Raw genomic sequence first — 24,857 nt, 5'->3', positions numbered from 1 at the left:
TCACAAGTCCTTCTGTTGCTTCTTGTGAAAAGGGGGCAGGGGTGAAAAAATCCATATGGCAGCGGTGGGATTCGAACCCACGCCTCCAGAGAGACTGGAGCCTTAGACCGCTCGGCCACACTACCGCATTGCAAGCTTTCTGCCCCCCAGGTTTCGTACTATACGCCGCTAACGCAATTCAACTACTACAATTATAAAATTTTAACGTAATTATTGGTTTGAAAACACAAACGCTGCCTTATCAGCTTGCGCCAACTGGGAATTGAACCCAGGTCACAAGAATGGGAATCTTGTATGATACCACTACACCATTGGCGCTGACATGTTTGCGTGTATGCAAATATTCCATGGAACGGAATATTTTCTTTTACAGCAGTTCAAAAGACCGAAGTGGGGTTGAAAAAAAAACAATATGGCAGCGGTGGGATTTGAACCCACGCCTCGGGAGAGACTGGAGCCTTAATCCAGCGCCTTAGACCGCTCGGCCACGCTACCACAACACTTACTCTTGGCCACCCAGGTTCCAAACTATACAATGCTAGTGCAATTCAACAACAACAACAACAACAACAACTATTTTGATGTATTTGCAAAAAAAAGAAAAATGAACAGCAGTTCCAATGCTTCAGCTTTACTTACTACCACAACACTAACCCTTAGCCACCCAGGTTCCATACTATACACTGCTAGTACAATTCAACAACAACAACAACAACAACAACAACAATTATCTTGATGTATTTGTTAAAAAAAAAGAAAATTGAACAGCAGTTCAAATGCTTCAGCTTATTTCCATAGAATAGGTGTACCAAGAAACATGCCGTGGCATTTGTTACTACGTCTCTAGGGAGTCACAAGTCCTTCTGTTGCTTCTTGTGAAAAGGGGGCAGGGGTGAAAAAAATCCATATGGCAGCGGTGGGATTCGAACCCACGCCTCCAGAGAGACTGGAGCCTAAATCCAGCGCCTTAGACCGCTCGGCCACGCTACCACAACACTTACTCTTGGCCACCCAGGTTCCAAACTATACAATGCTAGTGCAATTCAACAACAACAACAACAACAACTATTTTGATGTATTTGCAAAAAAAAGAAAAATGAACAGCAGTTCCAATGCTTCAGCTTTACTTACTACCACAACACTAACCCTTAGCCACCCAGGTTCCATACTATACACTGCTAGTACAATTCAACAACAACAACAACAACAATTATCTTGATGTATTTGTTAAAAAAAAAGAAAATTGAACAGCAGTTCAAATGCTTCAGCTTACTTCCATAGAATAGGTGTACCAAGAAACATGCCGTGGCATTTGTTACTACGTCTCTAGGGAGTCACAAGTCCTTCTGTTGCTTCTTGTGAAAAGGGGGCAGGGGTGAAAAAAATCCATATGGCAGCAGTGGGATTCGAACCCACGCCTCCAGAGAGACTGGAGCCTAAATCCAGCGCCTTAGACCGCTCGGCCACACTACCGCATTGCAAGCTTTCTGCCCCCCAGGTTCCGTACTATACGCCGCTAACGCAATTCAACTACTACAATTGTAAAATTTTAACGTAATTATTGGTTTGAAAACACAAACGCTGCCTTATCAGCTTGCGCCAACTGGGAATTGAACCCAGGTCACAAGAATGGGAATCTTGTATGATACCACTACACCATTGGCGCTGACATGTTTGCGTGTATGCAAATATTCCATGGAACGGAATATTTTCTTTTACAGCAGTTCAAAAGACCGAAGTGGGGTTGAAAAAAAAACAATATGGCAGCGGTGGGATTTGAACCCACGCCTCCGGAGAGACTGGAGCCTTAATCCAGCGCCTTAGACCGCTCGGCCACGCTACCACAACACTTACTCTTGGCCACCCAGGTTCCAAACTATACAATGCTAGTGCAATTCAACAACAACAACAACAACAACTATTTTGATGTATTTGCAAAAAAAAGAAAAATGAACAGCAGTTCCAATGCTTCAGCTTTACTTACTACCACAACACTAACCCTTAGCCACCCAGGTTCCATACTATACACTGCTAGTACAATTCAACAACAACAACAACAACAACAACAATTATCTTGATGTATTTGTTAAAAAAAAAGAAAATTGAACAGCAGTTCAAATGCTTCAGCTTACTTCCATAGAATAGGTGTACCAAGAAACATGCCGTGGCATTTGTTACTACGTCTCTAGGGAGTCACAAGTCCTTCTGTTGCTTCTTGTGAAAAGGGGGCAGGGGTGAAAAAAATCCATATGGCAGCGGTGGGATTCGAACCCACGCCTCCAGAGAGACTGGAGCCTAAATCCAGCGCCTTAGACCGCTCGGCCACACTACCGCATTGCAAGCTTTCTGCCCCCCAGGTTTCGTACTATACGCCGCTAACGCAATTCAACTACGACAATTGTAAAATTTTAACGTAATTATTGGTTTGAAAACACAAACGCTGCCTTATCAGCTTGCGCCAACTGGGAATTGAACCCAGGTCACAAGAATGGGAATCTTGTATGATACCACTACACCATTGGCGCTGACATGTTTGCGTGTATGCAAATATTCCATGGAACGGAATATTTTCTTTTACAGCAGTTCAAAAGACCGAAGTGGGGTTGAAAAAAAAACAATATGGCAGCGGTGGGATTTGAACCCACGCCTCCGGAGAGACTGGAGCCTTAATCCAGCGCCTTAGACCGCTCGGCCACGCTACCACAACACTTACTCTTGGTCACCCAGGTTCCAAACTATACAATGCTAGTGCAATTCAACAACAACAACAACAACAACAACAACAACTATTTTGATGTATTTGCAAAAAAAAGAAAAATGAACAGCAGTTCCAATGCTTCAGCTTTACTTACTACCACAACACTAACCCTTAGCCACCCAGGTTCCATACTATACACTGCTAGTACAATTCAACAACAACAACAACAACAATTATATTGATGTATTTGTTAAAAAAAAAGAAAATTGAACGGCAGTTCAAATGCTTCAGCTTACTTCCATAGAATAGGTGTACCAAGAAACATGCCGTGGCATTTGTTACTACGTCTCTAGGGAGTCACAAGTCCTTCTGTTGCTTCTTGTGAAAAGGGGGCAGGGGTGAAAAAAATCCATATGGCAGCGGTGGGATTCGAACCCACGCCTCCAGAGAGACTGGAGCCTAAATCCAGCGCCTTAGACCGCTCGGCCACACTACCGCATTGCAAGCTTTCTGCCCCCCAGGTTCCGTACTATACGCCGCTAACGCAATTCAACTACTAAAATTGTAAAATTTTAACGTAATTATTGGTTTGAAATCACAAACGCTGCCTTATCAGCTTGCGCCAACTGGGAATTGAACCCAGGTCACAAGAATGGGAATCTTGTATGATAACACTACACCATTGGCGCTGACATGTTTGCGTGTATGCAAATATTCCATGGAACGGAATATTTTCTTTTACAGCAGTTCAAAAGACCGAAGTGGGGTTGAAAAAAAAACAATATGGCAGCGGTGGGATTTGAACCCACGCCTCCGGAGAGACTGGAGCCTTAATCCAGCGCCTTAGACCGCTCGGCCACGCTACCACAACACTTACTCTTGGCCACCCAGGTTCCAAACTATACAATGCTAGTGCAATTCAACAACAACAACAACAACAACTATTTTGATGTATTTGTTAAAAAAAAAGAAAATTGAACAGCAGTTCAAATGCTTCAGCTTACTTCCATAGAATAGGTGTACCAAGAAACATGCCGTGGCATTTGTTACTACGTCTCTAGGGAGTCACAAGTCCTTCTGTTGCTTCTTGTGAAAAGGGGGCAGGGGTGAAAAAATCCATATGGCAGCGGTGGGATTCGAACCCACGCCTCCAGAGAGACTGGAGCCTAAATCCAGCGCCTTAGACCGCTCGGCCACACTACCGCATTGCAAGCTTTCTGCCCCCCAGGTTTCGTACTATACGCCGCTAACGCAATTCAACTACTACAATTATAAAATTTTAACGTAATTATTGGTTTGAAAACACAAACGCTGCCTTATCAGCTTGCGCCAACTGGGAATTGAACCCAGGTCACAAGAATGGGAATCTTGTATGATACCACTACACCATTGGCGCTGACATGTTTGCGTGTATGCAAATATTCCATGGAACGGAATATTTTCTTTTACAGCAGTTCAAAAGACCGAAGTGGGGTTGAAAAAAAACCAATATGGCAGCGGTGGGATTTGAACCCACGCCTCGGGAGAGACTGGAGCCTTAATCCAGCGCCTTAGACCGCTCGGCCACGCTACCACAACACTTACTCTTGGCCACCCAGGTTCCAAACTATACAATGCTAGTGCAATTCAACAACAACAACAACAACAACAACTATTTTGATGTATTTGCAAAAAAAAGAAAAATGAACAGCAGTTCCAATGCTTCAGCTTTACTTACTACCACAACACTAACCCTTAGCCACCCAGGTTCCATACTATACACTGCTAGTACAATTCAACAACAACAACAACAACAACAACAACAATTATCTTGATGTATTTGTTAAAAAAAAAGAAAATTGAACAGCAGTTCAAATGCTTCAGCTTATTTCCATAGAATAGGTGTACCAAGAAACATGCCGTGGCATTTGTTACTACGTCTCTAGGGAGTCACAAGTCCTTCTGTTGCTTCTTGTGAAAAGGGGGCAGGGGTGAAAAAAATCCATATGGCAGCGGTGGGATTCGAACCCACGCCTCCAGAGAGACTGGAGCCTAAATCCAGCGCCTTAGACCGCTCGGCCACGCTACCACAACACTTACTCTTGGCCACCCAGGTTCCAAACTATACAATGCTAGTGCAATTCAACAACAACAACAACAACAACTATTTTGATGTATTTGCAAAAAAAAGAAAAATGAACAGCAGTTCCAATGCTTCAGCTTTACTTACTACCACAACACTAACCCTTAGCCACCCAGGTTCCATACTATACACTGCTAGTACAATTCAACAACAACAACAACAACAATTATCTTGATGTATTTGTTAAAAAAAAAGAAAATTGAACAGCAGTTCAAATGCTTCAGCTTACTTCCATAGAATAGGTGTACCAAGAAACATGCCGTGGCATTTGTTACTACGTCTCTAGGGAGTCACAAGTCCTTCTGTTGCTTCTTGTGAAAAGGGGGCAGGGGTGAAAAAATCCATATGGCAGCGGTGGGATTCGAACCCACGCCTCCAGAGAGACTGGAGCCTAAATCCAGCGCCTTAGACCGCTCGGCCACACTACCGCATTGCAAGCTTTCTGCCCCCCAGGTTTCGTACTATACGCCGCTAACGCAATTCAACTACTACAATTATAAAATTTTAACGTAATTATTGGTTTGAAAACACAAACGCTGCCTTATCAGCTTGCGCCAACTGGGAATTGAACCCAGGTCACAAGAATGGGAATCTTGTATGATACCACTACACCATTGGCGCTGACATGTTTGCGTGTATGCAAATATTCCATGGAACGGAATATTTTCTTTTACAGCAGTTCAAAAGACCGAAGTGGGGTTGAAAAAAAAACAATATGGCAGCGGTGGGATTTGAACCCACGCCTCGGGAGAGACTGGAGCCTTAATCCAGCGCCTTAGACCGCTCGGCCACGCTACCACAACACTTACTCTTGGCCACCCAGGTTCCAAACTATACAATGCTAGTGCAATTCAACAACAACAACAACAACAACAACTATTTTGATGTATTTGCAAAAAAAAGAAAAATGAACAGCAGTTCCAATGCTTCAGCTTTACTTACTACCACAACACTAACCCTTAGCCACCCAGGTTCCATACTATACACTGCTAGTACAATTCAACAACAACAACAACAACAACAACAACAATTATCTTGATGTATTTGTTAAAAAAAAAGAAAATTGAACAGCAGTTCAAATGCTTCAGCTTATTTCCATAGAATAGGTGTACCAAGAAACATGCCGTGGCATTTGTTACTACGTCTCTAGGGAGTCACAAGTCCTTCTGTTGCTTCTTGTGAAAAGGGGGCAGGGGTGAAAAAAATCCATATGGCAGCGGTGGGATTCGAACCCACGCCTCCAGAGAGACTGGAGCCTAAATCCAGCGCCTTAGACCGCTCGGCCACGCTACCACAACACTTACTCTTGGCCACCCAGGTTCCAAACTATACAATGCTAGTGCAATTCAACAACAACAACAACAACAACTATTTTGATGTATTTGCAAAAAAAAGAAAAATGAACAGCAGTTCCAATGCTTCAGCTTTACTTACTACCACAACACTAACCCTTAGCCACCCAGGTTCCATACTATACACTGCTAGTACAATTCAACAACAACAACAACAACAATTATCTTGATGTATTTGTTAAAAAAAAAGAAAATTGAACAGCAGTTCAAATGCTTCAGCTTACTTCCATAGAATAGGTGTACCAAGAAACATGCCGTGGCATTTGTTACTACGTCTCTAGGGAGTCACAAGTCCTTCTGTTGCTTCTTGTGAAAAGGGGGCAGGGGTGAAAAAAATCCATATGGCAGCAGTGGGATTCGAACCCACGCCTCCAGAGAGACTGGAGCCTAAATCCAGCGCCTTAGACCGCTCGGCCACACTACCGCATTGCAAGCTTTCTGCCCCCCAGGTTCCGTACTATACGCCGCTAACGCAATTCAACTACTACAATTGTAAAATTTTAACGTAATTATTGGTTTGAAAACACAAACGCTGCCTTATCAGCTTGCGCCAACTGGGAATTGAACCCAGGTCACAAGAATGGGAATCTTGTATGATACCACTACACCATTGGCGCTGACATGTTTGCGTGTATGCAAATATTCCATGGAACGGAATATTTTCTTTTACAGCAGTTCAAAAGACCGAAGTGGGGTTGAAAAAAAAACAATATGGCAGCGGTGGGATTTGAACCCACGCCTCCGGAGAGACTGGAGCCTTAATCCAGCGCCTTAGACCGCTCGGCCACGCTACCACAACACTTACTCTTGGCCACCCAGGTTCCAAACTATACAATGCTAGTGCAATTCAACAACAACAACAACAACAACTATTTTGATGTATTTGCAAAAAAAAGAAAAATGAACAGCAGTTCCAATGCTTCAGCTTTACTTACTACCACAACACTAACCCTTAGCCACCCAGGTTCCATACTATACACTGCTAGTACAATTCAACAACAACAACAACAACAACAACAATTATCTTGATGTATTTGTTAAAAAAAAAGAAAATTGAACAGCAGTTCAAATGCTTCAGCTTACTTCCATAGAATAGGTGTACCAAGAAACATGCCGTGGCATTTGTTACTACGTCTCTAGGGAGTCACAAGTCCTTCTGTTGCTTCTTGTGAAAAGGGGGCAGGGGTGAAAAAAATCCATATGGCAGCGGTGGGATTCGAACCCACGCCTCCAGAGAGACTGGAGCCTAAATCCAGCGCCTTAGACCGCTCGGCCACACTACCGCATTGCAAGCTTTCTGCCCCCCAGGTTTCGTACTATACGCCGCTAACGCAATTCAACTACGACAATTGTAAAATTTTAACGTAATTATTGGTTTGAAAACACAAACGCTGCCTTATCAGCTTGCGCCAACTGGGAATTGAACCCAGGTCACAAGAATGGGAATCTTGTATGATACCACTACACCATTGGCGCTGACATGTTTGCGTGTATGCAAATATTCCATGGAACGGAATATTTTCTTTTACAGCAGTTCAAAAGACCGAAGTGGGGTTGAAAAAAAAACAATATGGCAGCGGTGGGATTTGAACCCACGCCTCCGGAGAGACTGGAGCCTTAATCCAGCGCCTTAGACCGCTCGGCCACGCTACCACAACACTTACTCTTGGTCACCCAGGTTCCAAACTATACAATGCTAGTGCAATTCAACAACAACAACAACAACAACAACAACAACTATTTTGATGTATTTGCAAAAAAAAGAAAAATGAACAGCAGTTCCAATGCTTCAGCTTTACTTACTACCACAACACTAACCCTTAGCCACCCAGGTTCCATACTATACACTGCTAGTACAATTCAACAACAACAACAACAACAATTATATTGATGTATTTGTTAAAAAAAAAGAAAATTGAACGGCAGTTCAAATGCTTCAGCTTACTTCCATAGAATAGGTGTACCAAGAAACATGCCGTGGCATTTGTTACTACGTCTCTAGGGAGTCACAAGTCCTTCTGTTGCTTCTTGTGAAAAGGGGGCAGGGGTGAAAAAAATCCATATGGCAGCGGTGGGATTCGAACCCACGCCTCCAGAGAGACTGGAGCCTAAATCCAGCGCCTTAGACCGCTCGGCCACACTACCGCATTGCAAGCTTTCTGCCCCCCAGGTTCCGTACTATACGCCGCTAACGCAATTCAACTACTAAAATTGTAAAATTTTAACGTAATTATTGGTTTGAAATCACAAACGCTGCCTTATCAGCTTGCGCCAACTGGGAATTGAACCCAGGTCACAAGAATGGGAATCTTGTATGATAACACTACACCATTGGCGCTGACATGTTTGCGTGTATGCAAATATTCCATGGAACGGAATATTTTCTTTTACAGCAGTTCAAAAGACCGAAGTGGGGTTGAAAAAAAAACAATATGGCAGCGGTGGGATTTGAACCCACGCCTCCGGAGAGACTGGAGCCTTAATCCAGCGCCTTAGACCGCTCGGCCACGCTACCACAACACTTACTCTTGGCCACCCAGGTTCCAAACTATACAATGCTAGTGCAATTCAACAACAACAACAACAACAACTATTTTGATGTATTTGCAAAAAAAAGAAAAATGAACAGCAGTTCCAATGCTTCAGCTTTACTTACTACCACAACACTAACCCTTAGCCACCCAGGTTCCATACTATACACTGCTAGTACAATTCAACAACAACAACAACAACAACAACAATTATCTTGATGTATTTGTTAAAAAAAAAGAAAATTGAACAGCAGTTCAAATGCTTCAGCTTACTTCCATAGAATAGGTGTACCAAGAAACATGCCGTGGCATTTGTTACTACGTCTCTAGGGAGTCACAAGTCCTTCTGTTGCTTCTTGTGAAAAGGGGGCAGGGGTGAAAAAAATCCATATGGCAGCGGTGGGATTCGAACCCACGCCTCCAGAGAGACTGGAGCCTAAATCCAGCGCCTTAGACCGCTCGGCCACACTACCGCATTGCAAGCTTTCTGCCCCCCAGGTTCCGTACTATACGCCGCTAACGCAATTCAACTACTACAATTGTAAAATTTTAACGTAATTATTGGTTTGAAAACACAAACGCTGCCTTATCAGCTTGCGCCAACTGGGAATTGAACCCAGGTCACAAGAATGGGAATCTTGTATGATAACACTACACCATTGGCGCTGACATGTTTGCGTGTATGCAAATATTCCATGGAACGGAATATTTTCTTTTACAGCAGTTCAAAAGACCGAAGTGGGGTTGAAAAAAAAACAATATGGCAGCGGTGGGATTTGAACCCACGCCTCCGGAGAGACTGGAGCCTTAATCCAGCGCCTTAGACCGCTCGGCCACGCTACCACAACCCTTACTCTTGGCCACCCAGGTTCCAAACTATACAATGCTAGTGCAATTCAACAACAACAACAACAACAACTATTTTGATGTATTTGCAAAAAAAAGAAAAATGAACAGCAGTTCCAATGCTTCAGCTTTACTTACTACCACAACACTAACCCTTAGCCACCCAGGTTCCATACTATACACTGCTAGTACAATTCAACAACAACAACAACAACAACAACAATTATCTTGATGTATTTGTTAAAAAAAAAGAAAATTGAACAGCAGTTCAAATGCTTCAGCTTACTTCCATAGAATAGGTGTACCAAGAAACATGCCGTGGCATTTGTTACTACGTCTCTAGGGAGTCACAAGTCCTTCTGTTGCTTCTTGTGAAAAGGGGGCAGGGGTGAAAAAAATCCATATGGCAGCGGTGGGATTCGAACCCACGCCTCCAGAGAGACTGGAGCCTAAATCCAGCGCCTTAGACCGCTCGGCCACACTACCGCATTGCAAGCTTTCTGCCCCCCAGGTTTCGTACTATACGCCGCTAACGCAATTCAACTACTACAATTGTAAAATTTTAACGTAATTATTGGTTTGAAAACACAAACGCTGCCTTATCAGCTTGCGCCAACTGGGAATTGAACCCAGGTCACAAGAATGGGAATCTTGTATGATACCACTACACCATTGGCGCTGACATGTTTGCGTGTATGCAAATATTCCATGGAACGGAATATTTTCTTTTACAGCAGTTCAAAAGACCGAAGTGGGGTTGAAAAAAAAACAATATGGCAGCGGTGGGATTTGAACCCACGCCTCCGGAGAGACTGGAGCCTTAATCCAGCGCCTTAGACCGCTCGGCCACGCTACCACAACACTTACTCTTGGCCACCCAGGTTCCAAACTATACAATGCTAGTGCAATTCAACAACAACAACAACAACAACAACAACTATTTTGATGTATTTGCAAAAAAAAGAAAAATGAACAGCAGTTCCAATGCTTCAGCTTTACTTACTACCACAACACTAACCCTTAGCCACCCAGGTTCCATACTATACACTGCTAGTACAATTCAACAACAACAACAACAACAATTATATTGATGTATTTGTTAAAAAAAAAGAAAATTGAACGGCAGTTCAAATGCTTCAGCTTACTTCCATAGAATAGGTGTACCAAGAAACATGCCGTGGCATTTGTTACTACGTCTCTAGGGAGTCACAAGTCCTTCTGTTGCTTCTTGTGAAAAGGGGGCAGGGGTGAAAAAAATCCATATGGCAGCGGTGGGATTCGAACCCACGCCTCCAGAGAGACTGGAGCCTAAATCCAGCGCCTTAGACCGCTCGGCCACACTACCGCATTGCAAGCTTTCTGCCCCCCAGGTTCCGTACTATACGCCGCTAACGCAATTCAACTACTACAATTGTAAAATTTTAACGTAATTATTGGTTTGAAAACACAAACGCTGCCTTATCAGCTTGCGCCAACTGGGAATTGAACCCAGGTCACAAGAATGGGAATCTTGTATGATACCACTACACCATTGGCGCTGACATGTTTGCGTGTATGCAAATATTCCATGGAACGGAATATTTTCTTTTACAGCAGTTCAAAAGACCGAAGTGGGGTTGAAAAAAAAACAATATGGCAGCGGTGGGATTTGAACCCACGCCTCCGGAGAGACTGGAGCCTTAATCCAGCGCCTTAGACCGCTCGGCCACGCTACCACAACACTTACTCTTGGCCACCCAGGTTCCAAACTATACAATGCTAGTGCAATTCAACAACAACAACAACAACAACTATTTTGATGTATTTGCAAAAAAAAGAAAAATGAACAGCAGTTCCAATGCTTCAGCTTTACTTACTACCACAACACTAACCCTTAGCCACCCAGGTTCCATACTATACACTGCTAGTACAATTCAACAACAACAACAACAACAACAATTATCTTGATGTATTTGTTAAAAAAAAAGAAAATTGAACAGCAGTTCAAATGCTTCAGCTTACTTCCATAGAATAGGTGTACCAAGAAACATGCCGTGGCATTTGTTACTACGTCTCTAGGGAGTCACAAGTCCTTCTGTTGCTTCTTGTGAAAAGGGGGCAGGGGTGAAAAAAATCCATATGGCAGCGGTGGGATTCGAACCCACGCCTCCAGAGAGACTGGAGCCTAAATCCAGCGCCTTAGACCGCTCGGCCACACTACCGCATTGCAAGCTTTCTGCCCCCCAGGTTTCGTACTATACGCCGCTAACGCAATTCAACTACTACAATTGTAAAATTTTAACGTAATTATTGGTTTGAAAACACAAACGCTGCCTTATCAGCTTGCGCCAACTGGGAATTGAACCCAGGTCACAAGAATGGGAATCTTGTATGATACCACTACACCATTGGCGCTGACATGTTTGCGTGTATGCAAATATTCCATGGAACGGAATATTTTCTTTTACAGCAGTTCAAAAGACCGAAGTGGGGTTGAAAAAAAAACAATATGGCAGCGGTGGGATTTGAACCCACGCCTCCGGAGAGACTGGAGCCTTAATCCAGCGCCTTAGACCGCTCGGCCACGCTACCACAACACTTACTCTTGGCCACCCAGGTTCCAAACTATACAATGCTAGTGCAATTCAACAACAACAACAACAACAACTATTTTGATGTATTTGCAAAAAAAAGAAAAATGAACAGCAGTTCCAATGCTTCAGCTTTACTTACTACCACAACACTAACCCTTAGCCACCCAGGTTCCATACTATACACTGCTAGTACAATTCAACAACAACAACAACAACAACAATTATCTTGATGTATTTGTTAAAAAAAAAGAAAATTGAACAGCAGTTCAAATGCTTCAGCTTACTTCCATAGAATAGGTGTACCAAGAAACATGCCGTGGCATTTGTTACTACGTCTCTAGGGAGTCACAAGTCCTTCTGTTGCTTCTTGTGAAAAGGGGGCAGGGGTGAAAAAAATCCATATGGCAGCGGTGGGATTCGAACCCACGCCTCCAGAGAGACTGGAGCCTAAATCCAGCGCCTTAGACCGCTCGGCCACACTACCGCATTGCAAGCTTTCTGCCCCCCAGGTTTCGTACTATACGCCGCTAACGCAATTCAACTACTACAATTGTAAAATTTTAACGTAATTATTGGTTTGAAAACACAAACGCTGCCTTATCAGCTTGCGCCAACTGGGAATTGAACCCAGGTCACAAGAATGGGAATCTTGTATGATACCACTACACCATTGGCGCTGACATGTTTGCGTGTATGCAAATATTCCATGGAACGGAATATTTTCTTTTACAGCAGTTCAAAAGACCGAAGTGGGGTTGAAAAAAAAACAATATGGCAGCGGTGGGATTTGAACCCACGCCTCCGGAGAGACTGGAGCCTTAATCCAGCGCCTTAGACCGCTCGGCCACGCTACCACAACACTTACTCTTGGCCACCCAGGTTCCAAACTATACAATGCTAGTGCAATTCAACAACAACAACAACAACAACTATTTTGATGTATTTGCAAAAAAAAGAAAAATGAACAGCAGTTCCAATGCTTCAGCTTTACTTACTACCACAACACTAACCCTTAGCCACCCAGGTTCCATACTATACACTGCTAGTACAATTCAACAACAACAACAACAACAACAACAATTATCTTGATGTATTTGTTAAAAAAAAAGAAAATTGAACAGCAGTTCAAATGCTTCAGCTTACTTCCATAGAATAGGTGTACCAAGAAACATGCCGTGGCATTTGTTACTACGTCTCTAGGGAGTCACAAGTCCTTCTGTTGCTTCTTGTGAAAAGGGGGCAGGGGTGAAAAAAATCCATATGGCAGCGGTGGGATTCGAACCCACGCCTCCAGAGAGACTGGAGCCTAAATCCAGCGCCTTAGACTGCTCGGCCACACTACCGCATTGCAAGCTTTCTGCCCCCCAGGTTTCGTACTATACGCCGCTAACGCAATTCAACTACTACAATTGTAAAATTTTAACGTAATTATTGGTTTGAAAACACAAACGCTGCCTTATCAGCTTGCGCCAACTGGGAATTGAACCCAGGTCACAAGAATGGGAATCTTGTATGATACCACTACACCATTGGCGCTGACATGTTTGCGTGTATGCAAATATTCCATGGAACGGAATATTTTCTTTTACAGCAGTTCAAAAGACCGAAGTGGGGTTGAAAAAAAAACAATATGGCAGCGGTGGGATTTGAACCCACGCCTCCGGAGAGACTGGAGCTTTAATCCAGCGCCTTAGACCGCTCGGCCACGCTACCACAACACTTACTCTTGGCCACCCAGGTTCCAAACTATACAATGCTAGTGCAATTCAACAACAACAACAACAACAACTATTTTGATGTATTTGCAAAAAAAAGAAAAATGAACAGCAGTTCCAATGCTTCAGCTTTACTTACTACCACAACACTAACCCTTAGCCACCCAGGTTCCATACTATACACTGCTAGTACAATTCAACAACAACAACAACAACAACAATTATCTTGATGTATTTGTTAAAAAAAAAGAAAATTGAACAGCAGTTCAAATGCTTCAGCTTACTTCCATAGAATAGGTGTACCAAGAAACATGCCGTGGCATTTGTTACTACGTCTCTAGGGAGTCACAAGTCCTTCTGTTGCTTCTTGTGAAAAGGGGGCAGGGGTGAAAAAAATCCATATGGCAGCGGTGGGATTCGAACCCACGCCTCCAGAGAGACTGGAGCCTAAATCCAGCGCCTTAGACCGCTCGGCCACACTACCGCATTGCAAGCTTTCTGCCCCCCAGGTTTCGTACTATACGCCGCTAACGCAATTCAACTACTACAATTGTAAAATTTTAACGTAATTATTGGTTTGAAAACACAAACGCTGCCTTATCAGCTTGCGCCAACTGGGAATTGAACCCAGGTCACAAGAATGGGAATCTTGTATGATACCACTACACCATTGGCGCTGACATGTTTGCGTGTATGCAAATATTCCATGGAACGGAATATTTTCTTTTACAGCAGTTCAAAAGACCGAAGTGGGGTTGAAAAAAAAACAATATGGCAGCGGTGGGATTTGAACCCACGCCTCCGGAGAGACTGGAGCCTTAATCCAGCGCCTTAGACCGCTCGGCCACGCTACCACAACACTTACTCTTGGCCACCCAGGTTCCAAACTATACAATGCTAGTGCAATTCAACAACAACAACAACAACAACTATTTTGATGTATTTGCAAAAAAAAGAAAAATGAACAGCAGTTCCAATGCTTCAGCTTTACTTACTACCACAACACTAACCCTTAGCCACCCAGGTTCCATACTATACACTGCTAGTACAATTCAACAACAACAACAACAACAACAATTATCTTGATGTATTTGTTAAAAAAAAAGAAAATTGAACAGCAGTTCAAATGCTTCAGCTTACTTCCATAGAATAGGTGTACCAAGAAACATGCCGTGGCATTTGTTACTACGTCTCTAGGGAGTCACAAGTCCTTCTGTTGCTTCTTGTGAAAAGGGGGCAGGGGTGAAAAAAATCCATATGGCAGCGGTGGGATTCGAACCCACGCCTCCAGAGAGACTGGAGCCTAAATCCAGCGCCTTAGACCGCTCGGCCACACTACCGCATTGCAAGCTTTCTGCCCCCCAGGTTTCGTACTATACGCCGCTAACGCAATTCAACTACTACAATTGTAAAATTTTAACGTAATTATTGGTTTGAAAACACAAACGCTGCCTTATCAGCTTGCGCCAACTGGGAATTGAACCCAGGTCACAAGAATGGGAATCTTGTATGATACCACTACACCATTGGCGCTGACATGTTTGCGTGTATGCAAATATTCCATGGAACGGAATATTTTCTTTTACAGCAGTTCAAAAGACCGAAGTGGGGTTGAAAAAAAAACAATATGGCAGCGGTGGGATTTGAACACACGCCTCCGGAGAGACTGGAGCCTTAATCCAGCGCCTTAGACCGCTCGGCCACGCTACCACAACACTTACTCTTGGCCACCCAGGTTCCAAACTATACAATGCTAGTGCAATTCAACAACAACAACAACAACAACAACAACTATTTTGATGTATTTGCAAAAAAAAGAAAAATGAACAGCAGTTCCAATGCTTCAGCTTTACTTACTACCACAACACTAACCCTTAGCCACCCAGGTTCCATACTATACACTGCTAGTACAATTCAACAACAACAACAACAACAACAATTATCTTGATGTATTTGTTAAAAAAAAAGAAAATTGAACAGCAGTTCAAATGCTTCAGCTTACTTCCATAGAATAGGTGTACCAAGAAACATGCCGTGGCATTTGTTACTACGTCTCTAGGGAGTCACAAGTCCTTCTGTTGCTTCTTGTGAAAAGGGGGCAGGGGTGAAAAAAATCCATATGGCAGCGGTGGGATTCGAACCCACGCCTCCAGAGAGACTGGAGCCTAAATCCAGCGCCTTAGACCGCTCGGCCACACTACCGCATTGCAAGCTTTCTGCCCCCCAGGTTTCGTACTATACGCCGCTAACGCAATTCAACTACTACAATTGTAAAATTTTAACGTAATTATTGGTTTGAAAACACAAACGCTGCCTTATCAGCTTGCGCCAACTGGGAATTGAACCCAGGTCACAAGAATGGGAATCTTGTATGATACCACTACACCATTGGCGCTGACATGTTTGCGTGTATGCAAATATTCCATGGAACGGAATATTTTCTTTTACAGCAGTTCAAAAGACCGAAGTGGGGTTGAAAAAAAAACAATATGGCAGCGGTGGGATTTGAACCCACGCCTCCGGAGAGACTGGAGCCTTAATCCAGCGCCTTAGACCGCTCGGCCACGCTACCACAACACTTACTCTTGGCCACCCAGGTTCCAAACTATACAATGCTAGTGCAATTCAACAACAACAACAACAACAACTATTTTGATGTATTTGCAAAAAAAAGAAAAATGAACAGCAGTTCCAATGCTTCAGCTTTACTTACTACCACAACACTAACCCTTAGCCACCCAGGTTCCATACTATACACTGCTAGTACAATTCAACAACAACAACAACAACAACAATTATCTTGATGTATTTGTTAAAAAAAAAGAAAATTGAACAGCAGTTCAAATGCTTCAGCTTACTTCCATAGAATAGGTGTACCAAGAAACATGCCGTGGCATTTGTTACTACGTCTCTAGGGAGTCACAAGTCCTTCTGTTGCTTCTTGTGAAAAGGGGGCAGGGGTGAAAAAAATCCATATGGCAGCGGTGGGATTCAAACCCACGCCTCCAGAGAGACTGGAGCCTAAATCCAGCGCCTTAGACCGCTCGGCCACACTACCGCATTGCTAGCTTTCTGCCCCCCAGGTTTCGTACTATACGCCGCTAACGCAATTCAACTACTACAATTGTAAAATTTTAACGTAATTATTGGTTTGAAAACACAAACGCTGCCTTATCAGCTTGCGCCAACTGGGAATTGAACCCAGGTCACAAGAATGGGAATCTTGTATGATACCACTACACCATTGGCGCTGACATGTTTGCGTGTATGCAAATATTCCATGGAACGGAATATTTTCTTTTACAGCAGTTCAAAAGACCGAAGTGGGGTTGAAAAAAAAACAATATGGCAGCGGTGGGATTTGAACCCACGCCTCCGGAGAGACTGGAGCCTTAATCCAGCGCCTTAGACCGCTCGGCCACGCTACCACAACACTTACTCTTGGCCACCCAGGTTCCAAACTATACAATGCTAGTGCAATTCAACAACAACAACAACAACAACAACTATTTTGATGTATTTGCAAAAAAAAGAAAAATGAACAGCAGTTCCAATGCTTCAGCTTTACTTACTACCACAACACTAACCCTTAGCCACCCAGGTTCCATACTATACACTGCTAGTACAATTCAACAACAACAACAACAACAACAATTATCTTGATGTATTTGTTAAAAAAAAAGAAAATTGAACAGCAGTTCAAATGCTTCAGCTTACTTCCATAGAATAGGTGTACCAAGAAACATGCCGTGGCATTTGTTACTACGTCTCTAGGGAGTCACAAGTCCTTCTGTTGCTTCTTGTGAAAAGGGGGCAGGGGTGAAAAAAATCCATATGGCAGCGGTGGGATTCGAACCCACGCCTCCAGAGAGACTGGAGCCTAAATCCAGCGCCTTAGACCGCTCGGCCACACTACCGCATTGCAAGCTTTCTGCCCCCCAGGTTTCGTACTATACGCCGCTAACGCAATTCAACTACTACATTTGTAAAATTTTAACGTAATTATTGTTTTGAAAACACAAACGCTGCCTTATCAGCTTGCGCCAACTGGGAATTGAACCCAGGTCACAAGAATGGGAATCTTGTATGATACCACTACACCATTGGCGCTGACATGTTTGCGTTTATGCAAATATTCCATTGAACGGAATATTTTCTTTTACAGCAGTTCAAAAGACCGAAGTGGGGTTGAAAAAAAAACAACATGGCAGCGGTGGGATTTGAACCCACGCCTCCGGAGAGACTGGAGCCTTAATCCAGCGCCTTGGACCGCTCGGCCACGCTACCACAACACTTACTCTTGGCCACCCAGGTTCCAAACTATACAATGCTAGTGCAATTCAACAACAACAACAACAACAACTATTTTGATGTATTTGCAAAAAAAAGAAAAATGAACAGCAGTTCCAATGCTTCAGCTTTACTTACTACCACAACACTAACCCTTAGCCACCCAGGTTCCATACTATACACTGCTAGTACAATTCAACAACAACAACAACAACAACAATTATCTTGATGTATTTGTTAAAAAAAAAGAAAATTGAACAGCAGTTCAAATGCTTCAGCTTACTTCCATAGAATAGGTGTACCAAGAAACATGCCGTGGCATTTGTTACTACGTCTCTAGGGAGTCACAAGTCCTTCTGTTGCTTCTTGTGAAAAGGGGGCAGGGGTGAAAAAAATCCATATGGCAGCGGTGGGATTCGAACCCACGCCTCCAGAGAGACTGGAGCCTAAATCCAGCGCCTTAGACCGCTCGGCCACACTACCGCATTGCTAGTTTTCTGCCCCCCAGGTTTCGTACTATACGCCGCTAACGCAATTCAACTACTACAATTGTAAAATTTTAACGTAATTATTGTTTTGAAAACACAAACGCTGCCTTATCAGCTTGCGCCAACTGGGAATTGAACCCAGGTCACAAGAATGGGAATCTTGTATGATACCACTACACCATTGGCGCTGACATGTTTGCGTGTATGCAAATATTCCATGGAACGGAATATTTTCTTTTACAGCAGTTCAAAAGACCGAAGTGGGGTTGAAAAAAAAACAATATGGCAGCGGTGGGATTTGAACCCACGCCTCCGGAGAGACTGGAGCCTTAATCCAGCGCCTTAGACCGCTCGGCCACGCTACCACAACACTTACTCTTGGCCACCCAGGTTCCAAACTATACAATGCTAGTGCAATTCAACAACAACAACAACAACAACAACAACTATTTTGATGTATTTGCAAAAAAAAGAAAAATGAACAGCAGTTCCAATGCTTCAGCTTTACTTACTACCACAACACTAACCCTTAGCCACCCAGGTTCCATACTATACACTGCTAGTACAATTCAACAACAACAACAACAACAACAATTATCTTGATGTATTTGTTAAAAAAAAAGAAAATTGAACAGCAGTTCAAATGCTTCAGCTTACTTCCATAGAATAGGTGTACCAAGAAACATGCCGTGGCATTTGTTACTACGTCTCTAGGGAGTCACAAGTCCTTCTGTTGCTTCTTGTGAAAAGGGGGCAGGGGTGAAAAAAATCCATATGGCAGCGGTGGGATTCGAACCCACGCCTCCAGAGAGACTGGAGCCTAAATCCAGCGCCTTAGACCGCTCGGCCACGCTACCACAACACTTACTCTTGGCCACCCAGGTTCCAAACTATACAATGCTAGTGCAATTCAACAACAACAAGAACAACAACTATTTTGATGTATTTGCAAAAAAAAGAAAAATGAACAGCAGTTCCAATGCTTCAGCTTTACTTACTACCACAACACTAACCCTTAGCCACCCAGGTTCCATACTATACACTGCTAGTACAATTCAACAACAACAACAACAACAACAACAATTATCTTGATGTATTTGTTAAAAAAAAAGAAAATTGAACAGCAGTTCAAATGCTTCAGCTTACTTCCATAGAATAGGTGTACCAAGAAACATGCCGTGGCATTTGTTACTACGTCTCTAGGGAGTCACAAGTCCTTCTGTTGCTTCTTGTGAAAAGGGGGCAGGGGTGAAAAAAATCCATATGGCAGCGGTGGGATTCGAACCCACGCCTCCAGAGAGACTGGAGCCTAAATCCAGCGCCTTAGACCGCTCGGCCACACTACCGCATTGCAAGCTTTCTGCCCCCCAGGTTTCGTACTATACGCCGCTAACGCAATTCAACTACTACAATTGTAAAATTTTAACGTAATTATTGTTTTGAAAACACAAACGCTGCCTTATCAGCTTGCGCCAACTGGGAATTGAACCCAGGTCACAAGAATGGGAATCTTGTATGATACCACTACACCATTGGCGCTGACATGTTTGCGTGTATGCAAATATTCCATGGAACGGAATATTTTCTTTTACAGCAGTTCAAAAGACCGAAGTGGGGTTGAAAAAAAAACAATATGGCAGCGGTGGGATTTGAACCCACGCCTCCGGAGAGACTGGAGCCTTAATCCAGCGCCTTAGACCGCTCGGCCACGCTACCACAACACTTACTCTTGGCCACCCAGGTTCCAAACTATACAATGCTAGTGCAATTCAACAACAACAACAACAACAACAACAACAACAACTATTTTGATGTATTTGCAAAAAAAAGAAGAATGAACAGCAATTCCAATGCTTCAGCTTTACTTACTACCACAACACTAACCCTTAGCCACCCAGGTTCCATACTATACACTGCTAGTACAATTCAACAACAACAACAACAACAACAATTATCTTGATGTATTTGTTAAAAAAAAAGAAAATTGAACAGCAGTTCAAATGCTTCAGCTTACTTCCATAGAATAGGTGTACCAAGAAACATGCCGTGGCATTTGTTACTACGTCTCTAGGGAGTCACAAGTCCTTCTGTTGCTTCTTGTGAAAAGGGGGCAGGGGTGAAAAAAATCCATATGGCAGCGGTGGGATTCGAACCCACGCCTCCAGAGAGACTGGAGCCTAAATCCAGCGCCTTAGACCGCTCGGCCACGCTACCACAACACTTACTCTTGGCCACCCAGGTTCCAAACTATACAATGCTAGTGCAATTCAACAACAACAAGAACAACAACTATTTTGATGTATTTGCAAAAAAAAGAAAAATGAACAGCAGTTCCAATGCTTCAGCTTTACTTACTACCACAACACTAACCCTTAGCCACCCAGGTTCCATACTATACACTGCTAGTACAATTCAACAACAACAACAACAACAACAACAATTATCTTGATGTATTTGTTAAAAAAAAAGAAAATTGAACAGCAGTTCAAATGCTTCAGCTTACTTCCATAGAATAGGTGTACCAAGAAACATGCCGTGGCATTTGTTACTACGTCTCTAGGGAGTCACAAGTCCTTCTGTTGCTTCTTGTGAAAAGGGGGCAGGGGTGAAAAAAATCCATATGGCAGCGGTGGGATTCGAACCCACGCCTCCAGAGAGACTGGAGCCTAAATCCAGCGCCTTAGACCGCTCGGCCACACTACCGCATTGCAAGCTTTCTGCCCCCCAGGTTTCGTACTATACGCCGCTAACGCAATTCAACTACTACAATTGTAAAATTTTAACGTAATTATTGTTTTGAAAACACAAACGCTGCCTTATCAGCTTGCGCCAACTGGGAATTGAACCCAGGTCACAAGAATGGGAATCTTGTATGATACCACTACACCATTGGCGCTGACATGTTTGCGTGTATGCAAATATTCCATGGAACGGAATATTTTCTTTTACAGCAGTTCAAAAGACCGAAGTGGGGTTGAAAAAAAAACAATATGGCAGCGGTGGGATTTGAACCCACGCCTCCGGAGAGACTGGAGCCTTAATCCAGCGCCTTAGACCGCTCGGCCACGCTACCACAACACTTACTCTTGGCCACCCAGGTTCCAAACTATACAATGCTAGTGCAATTCAACAACAACAACAACAACAACAACAACTATTTTGATGTATTTGCAAAAAAAAGAAAAATGACCAGCAGTTCCAATGCTTCAGCTTTACTTACTACCACAACACTAACCCTTAGCCACCCAGGTTCCATACTATACACTGCTAGTACAATTCAACAACAACAAGAACAACAACTATTTTGATGTATTTGCAAAAAAAAGAAAAATGAACAGCAGTTCCAATGCTTCAGCTTTACTTACTACCACAACACTAACCCTTAGCCACCCAGGTTCCATACTATACACTGCTAGTACAATTCAACAACAACAACAACAACAACAACAATTATCTTGATGTATTTGTTAAAAAAAAAGAAAATTGAACAGCAGTTCAAATGCTTCAGCTTACTTCCATAGAATAGGTGTACCAAGAAACATGCCGTGGCATTTGTTACTACGTCTCTAGGGAGTCACAAGTCCTTCTGTTGCTTCTTGTGAAAAGGGGGCAGGGGTGAAAAAAATCCATATGGCAGCGGTGGGATTCGAACCCACGCCTCCAGAGAGACTGGAGCCTAAATCCAGCGCCTTAGACCGCTCGGCCACACTACCGCATTGCAAGCTTTCTGCCCCCCAGGTTTCGTACTATACGCCGCTAACGCAATTCAACTACTACAATTGTAAAATTTTAACGTAATTATTGTTTTGAAAACACAAACGCTGCCTTATCAGCTTGCGCCAACTGGGAATTGAACCCAGGTCACAAGAATGGGAATCTTGTATGATACCACTACACCATTGGCGCTGACATGTTTGCGTGTATGCAAATATTCCATGGAACGGAATATTTTCTTTTACAGCAGTTCAAAAGACCGAAGTGGGGTTGAAAAAAAAACAATATGGCAGCGGTGGGATTTGAACCCACGCCTCCGGAGAGACTGGAGCCTTAATCCAGCGCCTTAGACCGCTCGGCCACGCTACCACAACACTTACTCTTGGCCACCCAGGTTCCAAACTATACAATGCTAGTGCAATTCAACAACAACAACAACAACAACAACAACTATTTTGATGTATTTGCAAAAAAAAGAAAAATGACCAGCAGTTCCAATGCTTCAGCTTTACTTACTACCACAACACTAACCCTTAGCCACCCAGGTTCCATACTATACACTGCTAGTACAATTCAACAACAACAACAACAACAACAATTATCTTGATGTATTTGTTAAAAAAAAAGAAAATTGAACAGCAGTTCAAATGCTTCAGCTTACTTCCATAGAATAGGTGTACCAAGAAACATGCCGTGGCATTTGTTACTACGTCTCTAGGGAGTCACAAGTCCTTCTGTTGCTTCTTGTGAAAAGGGGGCAGGGGTGAAAAAAATCCATATGGCAGCGGTGGGATTCGAACCCACGCCTCCAGAGAGACTGGAGCCTAAATCCAGCGCCTTAGACCGCTCGGCCACGCTACCACAACACTTACTCTTGGCCACCCAGGTTCCAAACTATACAATGCTAGTGCAATTCAACAACAACAAGAACAACAACTATTTTGATGTATTTGCAAAAAAAAGAAAAATGAACAGCAGTTCCAATGCTTCAGCTTTACTTACTACCACAACACTAACCCTTAGCCACCCAGGTTCCATACTATACACTGCTAGTACAATTCAACAACAACAACAACAACAACAACAACAATTATCTTGATGTATTTGTTAAAAAAAAAGAAAATTGAACAGCAGTTCAAATGCTTCAGCTTACTTCCATAGAATAGGTGTACCAAGAAACATGCCGTGGCATTTGTTACTACGTCTCTAGGGAGTCACAAGTCCTTCTGTTGCTTCTTGTGAAAAGGGGGCAGGGGTGAAAAAAATCCATATGGCAGCGGTGGGATTCGAACCCACGCCTCCAGAGAGACTGGAGCCTAAATCCAGCGCCTTAGACCGCTCGGCCACGCTACCACAACACTTACTCTTGGCCACCCAGGTTCCAAACTATACAATGCTAGTGCAATTCAACAACAACAAGAACAACAACTATTTTGATGTATTTGCAAAAAAAAGAAAAATGAACAGCAGTTCCAATGCTTCAGCTTTACTTACTACCACAACACTAACCCTTAGCCACCCAGGTTCCATACTATACACTGCTAGTACAATTCAACAACAACAACAACAACAACAACAATTATCTTGATGTATTTGTTAAAAAAAAAGAAAATTGAACAGCAGTTCAAATGCTTCAGCTTACTTCCATAGAATAGGTGTACCAAGAAACATGCCGTGGCATTTGTTACTACGTCTCTAGGGAGTCACAAGTCCTTCTGTTGCTTCTTGTGGAAAGGGGGCAGGGGTGAAAAAAATCCATATGGCAGCGGTGGGATTCGAACCCACGCCTCCAGAGAGACTGGAGCCTAAATCCAGCGCCTTAGACCGCTCGGCCACACTACCGCATTGCAAGCTTTCTGCCCCCCAGGTTTCGTACTATACGCCGCTAACGCAATTCAACTACTACAATTGTAAAATTTTAACGTAATTATTGTTTTGAAAACACAAACGCTGCCTTATCAGCTTGCGCCAACTGGGAATTGAACCCAGGTCACAAGAATGGGAATCTTGTATGATACCACTACACCATTGGCGCTGACATGTTTGCGTGTATGCAAATATTCCATGGAACGGAATATTTTCTTTTACAGCAGTTCAAAAGACCGAAGTGGGGTTGAAAAAAAAACAATATGGCAGCGGTGGGATTTGAACCCACGCCTCCGGAGAGACTGGAGCCTTAATCCAGCGCCTTAGACCGCTCGGCCACGCTACCACAACACTTACTCTTGGCCACCCAGGTTCCAAACTATACAATGCTAGTGCAATTCAACAACAACAACAACAACAACAACAACTATTTTGATGTATTTGCAAAAAAAAGAAAAATGAACAGCAGTTCCAATGCTTCAGCTTTACTTACTACCACAACACTAACCCTTAGCCACCCAGGTTCCATACTATACACTGCTAGTACAATTCAACAACAACAACAACAACAACAATTATCTTGATGTATTTGTTAAAAAAAAAGAAAATTGAACAGCAGTTCAAATGCTTCAGCTTACTTCCATAGAATAGGTGTACCAAGA

The 24,857-nt window shown here is 43.2% G+C and overlaps 82 non-coding genes across 82 annotated transcripts; all 82 read right to left on the bottom strand.

Moving 5' to 3' along the window:
- Positions 1-56: 56 nt before the first annotated feature.
- trnae-cuc (transfer RNA glutamic acid (anticodon CUC)) lies at positions 57-125 on the bottom strand. The gene has a single exon. It is a non-coding gene; the product is annotated as a tRNA-Glu (tRNA).
- Positions 126-247: 122 nt separating this feature from the next.
- Positions 248-318, bottom strand: trnag-ccc (transfer RNA glycine (anticodon CCC)). Its single transcript has one exon. It is a non-coding gene; the product is annotated as a tRNA-Gly (tRNA).
- Positions 319-413: 95 nt separating this feature from the next.
- Positions 414-495, bottom strand: trnal-aag (transfer RNA leucine (anticodon AAG)). Its single transcript has one exon. It is a non-coding gene; the product is annotated as a tRNA-Leu (tRNA).
- Positions 496-908: 413 nt separating this feature from the next.
- Positions 909-990, bottom strand: trnal-uag (transfer RNA leucine (anticodon UAG)). The gene has a single exon. It is a non-coding gene; the product is annotated as a tRNA-Leu (tRNA).
- A 401-nt stretch (positions 991-1,391) lies between these two features.
- trnal-uag (transfer RNA leucine (anticodon UAG)) lies at positions 1,392-1,473 on the bottom strand. The gene has a single exon. It is a non-coding gene; the product is annotated as a tRNA-Leu (tRNA).
- A 122-nt stretch (positions 1,474-1,595) lies between these two features.
- On the bottom strand, positions 1,596-1,666 carry trnag-ccc (transfer RNA glycine (anticodon CCC)). The gene has a single exon. It is a non-coding gene; the product is annotated as a tRNA-Gly (tRNA).
- A 95-nt stretch (positions 1,667-1,761) lies between these two features.
- On the bottom strand, positions 1,762-1,843 carry trnal-aag (transfer RNA leucine (anticodon AAG)). The gene has a single exon. It is a non-coding gene; the product is annotated as a tRNA-Leu (tRNA).
- A 407-nt stretch (positions 1,844-2,250) lies between these two features.
- Positions 2,251-2,332, bottom strand: trnal-uag (transfer RNA leucine (anticodon UAG)). The gene has a single exon. It is a non-coding gene; the product is annotated as a tRNA-Leu (tRNA).
- Positions 2,333-2,454: 122 nt separating this feature from the next.
- Positions 2,455-2,525, bottom strand: trnag-ccc (transfer RNA glycine (anticodon CCC)). The gene has a single exon. It is a non-coding gene; the product is annotated as a tRNA-Gly (tRNA).
- Positions 2,526-2,620: 95 nt separating this feature from the next.
- Positions 2,621-2,702, bottom strand: trnal-aag (transfer RNA leucine (anticodon AAG)). The gene has a single exon. It is a non-coding gene; the product is annotated as a tRNA-Leu (tRNA).
- Positions 2,703-3,112: 410 nt separating this feature from the next.
- On the bottom strand, positions 3,113-3,194 carry trnal-uag (transfer RNA leucine (anticodon UAG)). The gene has a single exon. It is a non-coding gene; the product is annotated as a tRNA-Leu (tRNA).
- Positions 3,195-3,316: 122 nt separating this feature from the next.
- On the bottom strand, positions 3,317-3,387 carry trnag-ccc (transfer RNA glycine (anticodon CCC)). Its single transcript has one exon. It is a non-coding gene; the product is annotated as a tRNA-Gly (tRNA).
- A 95-nt stretch (positions 3,388-3,482) lies between these two features.
- trnal-aag (transfer RNA leucine (anticodon AAG)) lies at positions 3,483-3,564 on the bottom strand. The gene has a single exon. It is a non-coding gene; the product is annotated as a tRNA-Leu (tRNA).
- Positions 3,565-3,819: 255 nt separating this feature from the next.
- On the bottom strand, positions 3,820-3,901 carry trnal-uag (transfer RNA leucine (anticodon UAG)). The gene has a single exon. It is a non-coding gene; the product is annotated as a tRNA-Leu (tRNA).
- A 122-nt stretch (positions 3,902-4,023) lies between these two features.
- On the bottom strand, positions 4,024-4,094 carry trnag-ccc (transfer RNA glycine (anticodon CCC)). The gene has a single exon. It is a non-coding gene; the product is annotated as a tRNA-Gly (tRNA).
- A 95-nt stretch (positions 4,095-4,189) lies between these two features.
- Positions 4,190-4,271, bottom strand: trnal-aag (transfer RNA leucine (anticodon AAG)). The gene has a single exon. It is a non-coding gene; the product is annotated as a tRNA-Leu (tRNA).
- Positions 4,272-4,684: 413 nt separating this feature from the next.
- On the bottom strand, positions 4,685-4,766 carry trnal-uag (transfer RNA leucine (anticodon UAG)). Its single transcript has one exon. It is a non-coding gene; the product is annotated as a tRNA-Leu (tRNA).
- A 400-nt stretch (positions 4,767-5,166) lies between these two features.
- trnal-uag (transfer RNA leucine (anticodon UAG)) lies at positions 5,167-5,248 on the bottom strand. Its single transcript has one exon. It is a non-coding gene; the product is annotated as a tRNA-Leu (tRNA).
- A 122-nt stretch (positions 5,249-5,370) lies between these two features.
- trnag-ccc (transfer RNA glycine (anticodon CCC)) lies at positions 5,371-5,441 on the bottom strand. Its single transcript has one exon. It is a non-coding gene; the product is annotated as a tRNA-Gly (tRNA).
- A 95-nt stretch (positions 5,442-5,536) lies between these two features.
- Positions 5,537-5,618, bottom strand: trnal-aag (transfer RNA leucine (anticodon AAG)). The gene has a single exon. It is a non-coding gene; the product is annotated as a tRNA-Leu (tRNA).
- A 413-nt stretch (positions 5,619-6,031) lies between these two features.
- On the bottom strand, positions 6,032-6,113 carry trnal-uag (transfer RNA leucine (anticodon UAG)). Its single transcript has one exon. It is a non-coding gene; the product is annotated as a tRNA-Leu (tRNA).
- A 401-nt stretch (positions 6,114-6,514) lies between these two features.
- On the bottom strand, positions 6,515-6,596 carry trnal-uag (transfer RNA leucine (anticodon UAG)). The gene has a single exon. It is a non-coding gene; the product is annotated as a tRNA-Leu (tRNA).
- A 122-nt stretch (positions 6,597-6,718) lies between these two features.
- Positions 6,719-6,789, bottom strand: trnag-ccc (transfer RNA glycine (anticodon CCC)). Its single transcript has one exon. It is a non-coding gene; the product is annotated as a tRNA-Gly (tRNA).
- Positions 6,790-6,884: 95 nt separating this feature from the next.
- Positions 6,885-6,966, bottom strand: trnal-aag (transfer RNA leucine (anticodon AAG)). Its single transcript has one exon. It is a non-coding gene; the product is annotated as a tRNA-Leu (tRNA).
- Positions 6,967-7,373: 407 nt separating this feature from the next.
- trnal-uag (transfer RNA leucine (anticodon UAG)) lies at positions 7,374-7,455 on the bottom strand. The gene has a single exon. It is a non-coding gene; the product is annotated as a tRNA-Leu (tRNA).
- Positions 7,456-7,577: 122 nt separating this feature from the next.
- Positions 7,578-7,648, bottom strand: trnag-ccc (transfer RNA glycine (anticodon CCC)). The gene has a single exon. It is a non-coding gene; the product is annotated as a tRNA-Gly (tRNA).
- Positions 7,649-7,743: 95 nt separating this feature from the next.
- On the bottom strand, positions 7,744-7,825 carry trnal-aag (transfer RNA leucine (anticodon AAG)). Its single transcript has one exon. It is a non-coding gene; the product is annotated as a tRNA-Leu (tRNA).
- Positions 7,826-8,235: 410 nt separating this feature from the next.
- On the bottom strand, positions 8,236-8,317 carry trnal-uag (transfer RNA leucine (anticodon UAG)). The gene has a single exon. It is a non-coding gene; the product is annotated as a tRNA-Leu (tRNA).
- A 122-nt stretch (positions 8,318-8,439) lies between these two features.
- trnag-ccc (transfer RNA glycine (anticodon CCC)) lies at positions 8,440-8,510 on the bottom strand. The gene has a single exon. It is a non-coding gene; the product is annotated as a tRNA-Gly (tRNA).
- Positions 8,511-8,605: 95 nt separating this feature from the next.
- trnal-aag (transfer RNA leucine (anticodon AAG)) lies at positions 8,606-8,687 on the bottom strand. Its single transcript has one exon. It is a non-coding gene; the product is annotated as a tRNA-Leu (tRNA).
- A 407-nt stretch (positions 8,688-9,094) lies between these two features.
- trnal-uag (transfer RNA leucine (anticodon UAG)) lies at positions 9,095-9,176 on the bottom strand. The gene has a single exon. It is a non-coding gene; the product is annotated as a tRNA-Leu (tRNA).
- A 122-nt stretch (positions 9,177-9,298) lies between these two features.
- On the bottom strand, positions 9,299-9,369 carry trnag-ccc (transfer RNA glycine (anticodon CCC)). Its single transcript has one exon. It is a non-coding gene; the product is annotated as a tRNA-Gly (tRNA).
- A 95-nt stretch (positions 9,370-9,464) lies between these two features.
- On the bottom strand, positions 9,465-9,546 carry trnal-aag (transfer RNA leucine (anticodon AAG)). The gene has a single exon. It is a non-coding gene; the product is annotated as a tRNA-Leu (tRNA).
- Positions 9,547-9,953: 407 nt separating this feature from the next.
- On the bottom strand, positions 9,954-10,035 carry trnal-uag (transfer RNA leucine (anticodon UAG)). The gene has a single exon. It is a non-coding gene; the product is annotated as a tRNA-Leu (tRNA).
- Positions 10,036-10,157: 122 nt separating this feature from the next.
- On the bottom strand, positions 10,158-10,228 carry trnag-ccc (transfer RNA glycine (anticodon CCC)). Its single transcript has one exon. It is a non-coding gene; the product is annotated as a tRNA-Gly (tRNA).
- A 95-nt stretch (positions 10,229-10,323) lies between these two features.
- trnal-aag (transfer RNA leucine (anticodon AAG)) lies at positions 10,324-10,405 on the bottom strand. The gene has a single exon. It is a non-coding gene; the product is annotated as a tRNA-Leu (tRNA).
- Positions 10,406-10,812: 407 nt separating this feature from the next.
- On the bottom strand, positions 10,813-10,894 carry trnal-uag (transfer RNA leucine (anticodon UAG)). The gene has a single exon. It is a non-coding gene; the product is annotated as a tRNA-Leu (tRNA).
- Positions 10,895-11,016: 122 nt separating this feature from the next.
- On the bottom strand, positions 11,017-11,087 carry trnag-ccc (transfer RNA glycine (anticodon CCC)). Its single transcript has one exon. It is a non-coding gene; the product is annotated as a tRNA-Gly (tRNA).
- Positions 11,088-11,182: 95 nt separating this feature from the next.
- On the bottom strand, positions 11,183-11,264 carry trnal-aag (transfer RNA leucine (anticodon AAG)). The gene has a single exon. It is a non-coding gene; the product is annotated as a tRNA-Leu (tRNA).
- Positions 11,265-11,668: 404 nt separating this feature from the next.
- trnal-uag (transfer RNA leucine (anticodon UAG)) lies at positions 11,669-11,750 on the bottom strand. The gene has a single exon. It is a non-coding gene; the product is annotated as a tRNA-Leu (tRNA).
- A 122-nt stretch (positions 11,751-11,872) lies between these two features.
- On the bottom strand, positions 11,873-11,943 carry trnag-ccc (transfer RNA glycine (anticodon CCC)). Its single transcript has one exon. It is a non-coding gene; the product is annotated as a tRNA-Gly (tRNA).
- Positions 11,944-12,038: 95 nt separating this feature from the next.
- On the bottom strand, positions 12,039-12,120 carry trnal-aag (transfer RNA leucine (anticodon AAG)). Its single transcript has one exon. It is a non-coding gene; the product is annotated as a tRNA-Leu (tRNA).
- Positions 12,121-12,524: 404 nt separating this feature from the next.
- Positions 12,525-12,606, bottom strand: trnal-uag (transfer RNA leucine (anticodon UAG)). The gene has a single exon. It is a non-coding gene; the product is annotated as a tRNA-Leu (tRNA).
- A 122-nt stretch (positions 12,607-12,728) lies between these two features.
- trnag-ccc (transfer RNA glycine (anticodon CCC)) lies at positions 12,729-12,799 on the bottom strand. Its single transcript has one exon. It is a non-coding gene; the product is annotated as a tRNA-Gly (tRNA).
- Positions 12,800-12,894: 95 nt separating this feature from the next.
- Positions 12,895-12,976, bottom strand: trnal-aag (transfer RNA leucine (anticodon AAG)). Its single transcript has one exon. It is a non-coding gene; the product is annotated as a tRNA-Leu (tRNA).
- Positions 12,977-13,383: 407 nt separating this feature from the next.
- On the bottom strand, positions 13,384-13,465 carry trnal-uag (transfer RNA leucine (anticodon UAG)). Its single transcript has one exon. It is a non-coding gene; the product is annotated as a tRNA-Leu (tRNA).
- A 122-nt stretch (positions 13,466-13,587) lies between these two features.
- trnag-ccc (transfer RNA glycine (anticodon CCC)) lies at positions 13,588-13,658 on the bottom strand. Its single transcript has one exon. It is a non-coding gene; the product is annotated as a tRNA-Gly (tRNA).
- A 95-nt stretch (positions 13,659-13,753) lies between these two features.
- trnaf-aaa (transfer RNA phenylalanine (anticodon AAA)) lies at positions 13,754-13,835 on the bottom strand. The gene has a single exon. It is a non-coding gene; the product is annotated as a tRNA-Phe (tRNA).
- A 404-nt stretch (positions 13,836-14,239) lies between these two features.
- On the bottom strand, positions 14,240-14,321 carry trnal-uag (transfer RNA leucine (anticodon UAG)). Its single transcript has one exon. It is a non-coding gene; the product is annotated as a tRNA-Leu (tRNA).
- Positions 14,322-14,443: 122 nt separating this feature from the next.
- trnag-ccc (transfer RNA glycine (anticodon CCC)) lies at positions 14,444-14,514 on the bottom strand. Its single transcript has one exon. It is a non-coding gene; the product is annotated as a tRNA-Gly (tRNA).
- Positions 14,515-14,609: 95 nt separating this feature from the next.
- trnal-aag (transfer RNA leucine (anticodon AAG)) lies at positions 14,610-14,691 on the bottom strand. Its single transcript has one exon. It is a non-coding gene; the product is annotated as a tRNA-Leu (tRNA).
- A 404-nt stretch (positions 14,692-15,095) lies between these two features.
- On the bottom strand, positions 15,096-15,177 carry trnal-uag (transfer RNA leucine (anticodon UAG)). The gene has a single exon. It is a non-coding gene; the product is annotated as a tRNA-Leu (tRNA).
- Positions 15,178-15,299: 122 nt separating this feature from the next.
- Positions 15,300-15,370, bottom strand: trnag-ccc (transfer RNA glycine (anticodon CCC)). Its single transcript has one exon. It is a non-coding gene; the product is annotated as a tRNA-Gly (tRNA).
- A 95-nt stretch (positions 15,371-15,465) lies between these two features.
- On the bottom strand, positions 15,466-15,547 carry trnal-aag (transfer RNA leucine (anticodon AAG)). Its single transcript has one exon. It is a non-coding gene; the product is annotated as a tRNA-Leu (tRNA).
- A 410-nt stretch (positions 15,548-15,957) lies between these two features.
- trnal-uag (transfer RNA leucine (anticodon UAG)) lies at positions 15,958-16,039 on the bottom strand. Its single transcript has one exon. It is a non-coding gene; the product is annotated as a tRNA-Leu (tRNA).
- Positions 16,040-16,161: 122 nt separating this feature from the next.
- On the bottom strand, positions 16,162-16,232 carry trnag-ccc (transfer RNA glycine (anticodon CCC)). The gene has a single exon. It is a non-coding gene; the product is annotated as a tRNA-Gly (tRNA).
- Positions 16,233-16,327: 95 nt separating this feature from the next.
- On the bottom strand, positions 16,328-16,409 carry trnal-aag (transfer RNA leucine (anticodon AAG)). The gene has a single exon. It is a non-coding gene; the product is annotated as a tRNA-Leu (tRNA).
- A 404-nt stretch (positions 16,410-16,813) lies between these two features.
- trnal-uag (transfer RNA leucine (anticodon UAG)) lies at positions 16,814-16,895 on the bottom strand. The gene has a single exon. It is a non-coding gene; the product is annotated as a tRNA-Leu (tRNA).
- Positions 16,896-17,017: 122 nt separating this feature from the next.
- Positions 17,018-17,088, bottom strand: trnag-ccc (transfer RNA glycine (anticodon CCC)). Its single transcript has one exon. It is a non-coding gene; the product is annotated as a tRNA-Gly (tRNA).
- A 95-nt stretch (positions 17,089-17,183) lies between these two features.
- Positions 17,184-17,265, bottom strand: trnal-aag (transfer RNA leucine (anticodon AAG)). The gene has a single exon. It is a non-coding gene; the product is annotated as a tRNA-Leu (tRNA).
- A 407-nt stretch (positions 17,266-17,672) lies between these two features.
- Positions 17,673-17,754, bottom strand: trnal-uag (transfer RNA leucine (anticodon UAG)). The gene has a single exon. It is a non-coding gene; the product is annotated as a tRNA-Leu (tRNA).
- A 122-nt stretch (positions 17,755-17,876) lies between these two features.
- trnag-ccc (transfer RNA glycine (anticodon CCC)) lies at positions 17,877-17,947 on the bottom strand. Its single transcript has one exon. It is a non-coding gene; the product is annotated as a tRNA-Gly (tRNA).
- A 95-nt stretch (positions 17,948-18,042) lies between these two features.
- Positions 18,043-18,124, bottom strand: trnal-aag (transfer RNA leucine (anticodon AAG)). The gene has a single exon. It is a non-coding gene; the product is annotated as a tRNA-Leu (tRNA).
- A 404-nt stretch (positions 18,125-18,528) lies between these two features.
- trnal-uag (transfer RNA leucine (anticodon UAG)) lies at positions 18,529-18,610 on the bottom strand. Its single transcript has one exon. It is a non-coding gene; the product is annotated as a tRNA-Leu (tRNA).
- Positions 18,611-18,732: 122 nt separating this feature from the next.
- Positions 18,733-18,803, bottom strand: trnag-ccc (transfer RNA glycine (anticodon CCC)). Its single transcript has one exon. It is a non-coding gene; the product is annotated as a tRNA-Gly (tRNA).
- A 95-nt stretch (positions 18,804-18,898) lies between these two features.
- Positions 18,899-18,980, bottom strand: trnal-aag (transfer RNA leucine (anticodon AAG)). Its single transcript has one exon. It is a non-coding gene; the product is annotated as a tRNA-Leu (tRNA).
- A 410-nt stretch (positions 18,981-19,390) lies between these two features.
- Positions 19,391-19,472, bottom strand: trnal-uag (transfer RNA leucine (anticodon UAG)). The gene has a single exon. It is a non-coding gene; the product is annotated as a tRNA-Leu (tRNA).
- A 407-nt stretch (positions 19,473-19,879) lies between these two features.
- trnal-uag (transfer RNA leucine (anticodon UAG)) lies at positions 19,880-19,961 on the bottom strand. Its single transcript has one exon. It is a non-coding gene; the product is annotated as a tRNA-Leu (tRNA).
- Positions 19,962-20,083: 122 nt separating this feature from the next.
- Positions 20,084-20,154, bottom strand: trnag-ccc (transfer RNA glycine (anticodon CCC)). The gene has a single exon. It is a non-coding gene; the product is annotated as a tRNA-Gly (tRNA).
- Positions 20,155-20,249: 95 nt separating this feature from the next.
- Positions 20,250-20,331, bottom strand: trnal-aag (transfer RNA leucine (anticodon AAG)). Its single transcript has one exon. It is a non-coding gene; the product is annotated as a tRNA-Leu (tRNA).
- Positions 20,332-20,747: 416 nt separating this feature from the next.
- trnal-uag (transfer RNA leucine (anticodon UAG)) lies at positions 20,748-20,829 on the bottom strand. Its single transcript has one exon. It is a non-coding gene; the product is annotated as a tRNA-Leu (tRNA).
- A 407-nt stretch (positions 20,830-21,236) lies between these two features.
- On the bottom strand, positions 21,237-21,318 carry trnal-uag (transfer RNA leucine (anticodon UAG)). The gene has a single exon. It is a non-coding gene; the product is annotated as a tRNA-Leu (tRNA).
- A 122-nt stretch (positions 21,319-21,440) lies between these two features.
- trnag-ccc (transfer RNA glycine (anticodon CCC)) lies at positions 21,441-21,511 on the bottom strand. Its single transcript has one exon. It is a non-coding gene; the product is annotated as a tRNA-Gly (tRNA).
- Positions 21,512-21,606: 95 nt separating this feature from the next.
- trnal-aag (transfer RNA leucine (anticodon AAG)) lies at positions 21,607-21,688 on the bottom strand. The gene has a single exon. It is a non-coding gene; the product is annotated as a tRNA-Leu (tRNA).
- A 558-nt stretch (positions 21,689-22,246) lies between these two features.
- Positions 22,247-22,328, bottom strand: trnal-uag (transfer RNA leucine (anticodon UAG)). The gene has a single exon. It is a non-coding gene; the product is annotated as a tRNA-Leu (tRNA).
- Positions 22,329-22,450: 122 nt separating this feature from the next.
- On the bottom strand, positions 22,451-22,521 carry trnag-ccc (transfer RNA glycine (anticodon CCC)). Its single transcript has one exon. It is a non-coding gene; the product is annotated as a tRNA-Gly (tRNA).
- Positions 22,522-22,616: 95 nt separating this feature from the next.
- trnal-aag (transfer RNA leucine (anticodon AAG)) lies at positions 22,617-22,698 on the bottom strand. The gene has a single exon. It is a non-coding gene; the product is annotated as a tRNA-Leu (tRNA).
- Positions 22,699-23,108: 410 nt separating this feature from the next.
- Positions 23,109-23,190, bottom strand: trnal-uag (transfer RNA leucine (anticodon UAG)). Its single transcript has one exon. It is a non-coding gene; the product is annotated as a tRNA-Leu (tRNA).
- A 410-nt stretch (positions 23,191-23,600) lies between these two features.
- On the bottom strand, positions 23,601-23,682 carry trnal-uag (transfer RNA leucine (anticodon UAG)). The gene has a single exon. It is a non-coding gene; the product is annotated as a tRNA-Leu (tRNA).
- A 407-nt stretch (positions 23,683-24,089) lies between these two features.
- trnal-uag (transfer RNA leucine (anticodon UAG)) lies at positions 24,090-24,171 on the bottom strand. The gene has a single exon. It is a non-coding gene; the product is annotated as a tRNA-Leu (tRNA).
- A 122-nt stretch (positions 24,172-24,293) lies between these two features.
- trnag-ccc (transfer RNA glycine (anticodon CCC)) lies at positions 24,294-24,364 on the bottom strand. The gene has a single exon. It is a non-coding gene; the product is annotated as a tRNA-Gly (tRNA).
- Positions 24,365-24,459: 95 nt separating this feature from the next.
- Positions 24,460-24,541, bottom strand: trnal-aag (transfer RNA leucine (anticodon AAG)). The gene has a single exon. It is a non-coding gene; the product is annotated as a tRNA-Leu (tRNA).
- Between the last annotated feature and the right edge of the window lie 316 nt (positions 24,542-24,857).

Source organism: Acipenser ruthenus, chromosome 48 (genome assembly GCF_902713425.1).
Source record: "Acipenser ruthenus chromosome 48, fAciRut3.2 maternal haplotype, whole genome shotgun sequence".
Classification (NCBI taxonomy): Eukaryota; Metazoa; Chordata; class Actinopteri; order Acipenseriformes; family Acipenseridae; genus Acipenser; species Acipenser ruthenus.
The sequence above is the reverse complement of the archived record's forward strand: the minus strand, read 5'-3'. Positions and strand labels throughout refer to the sequence as shown.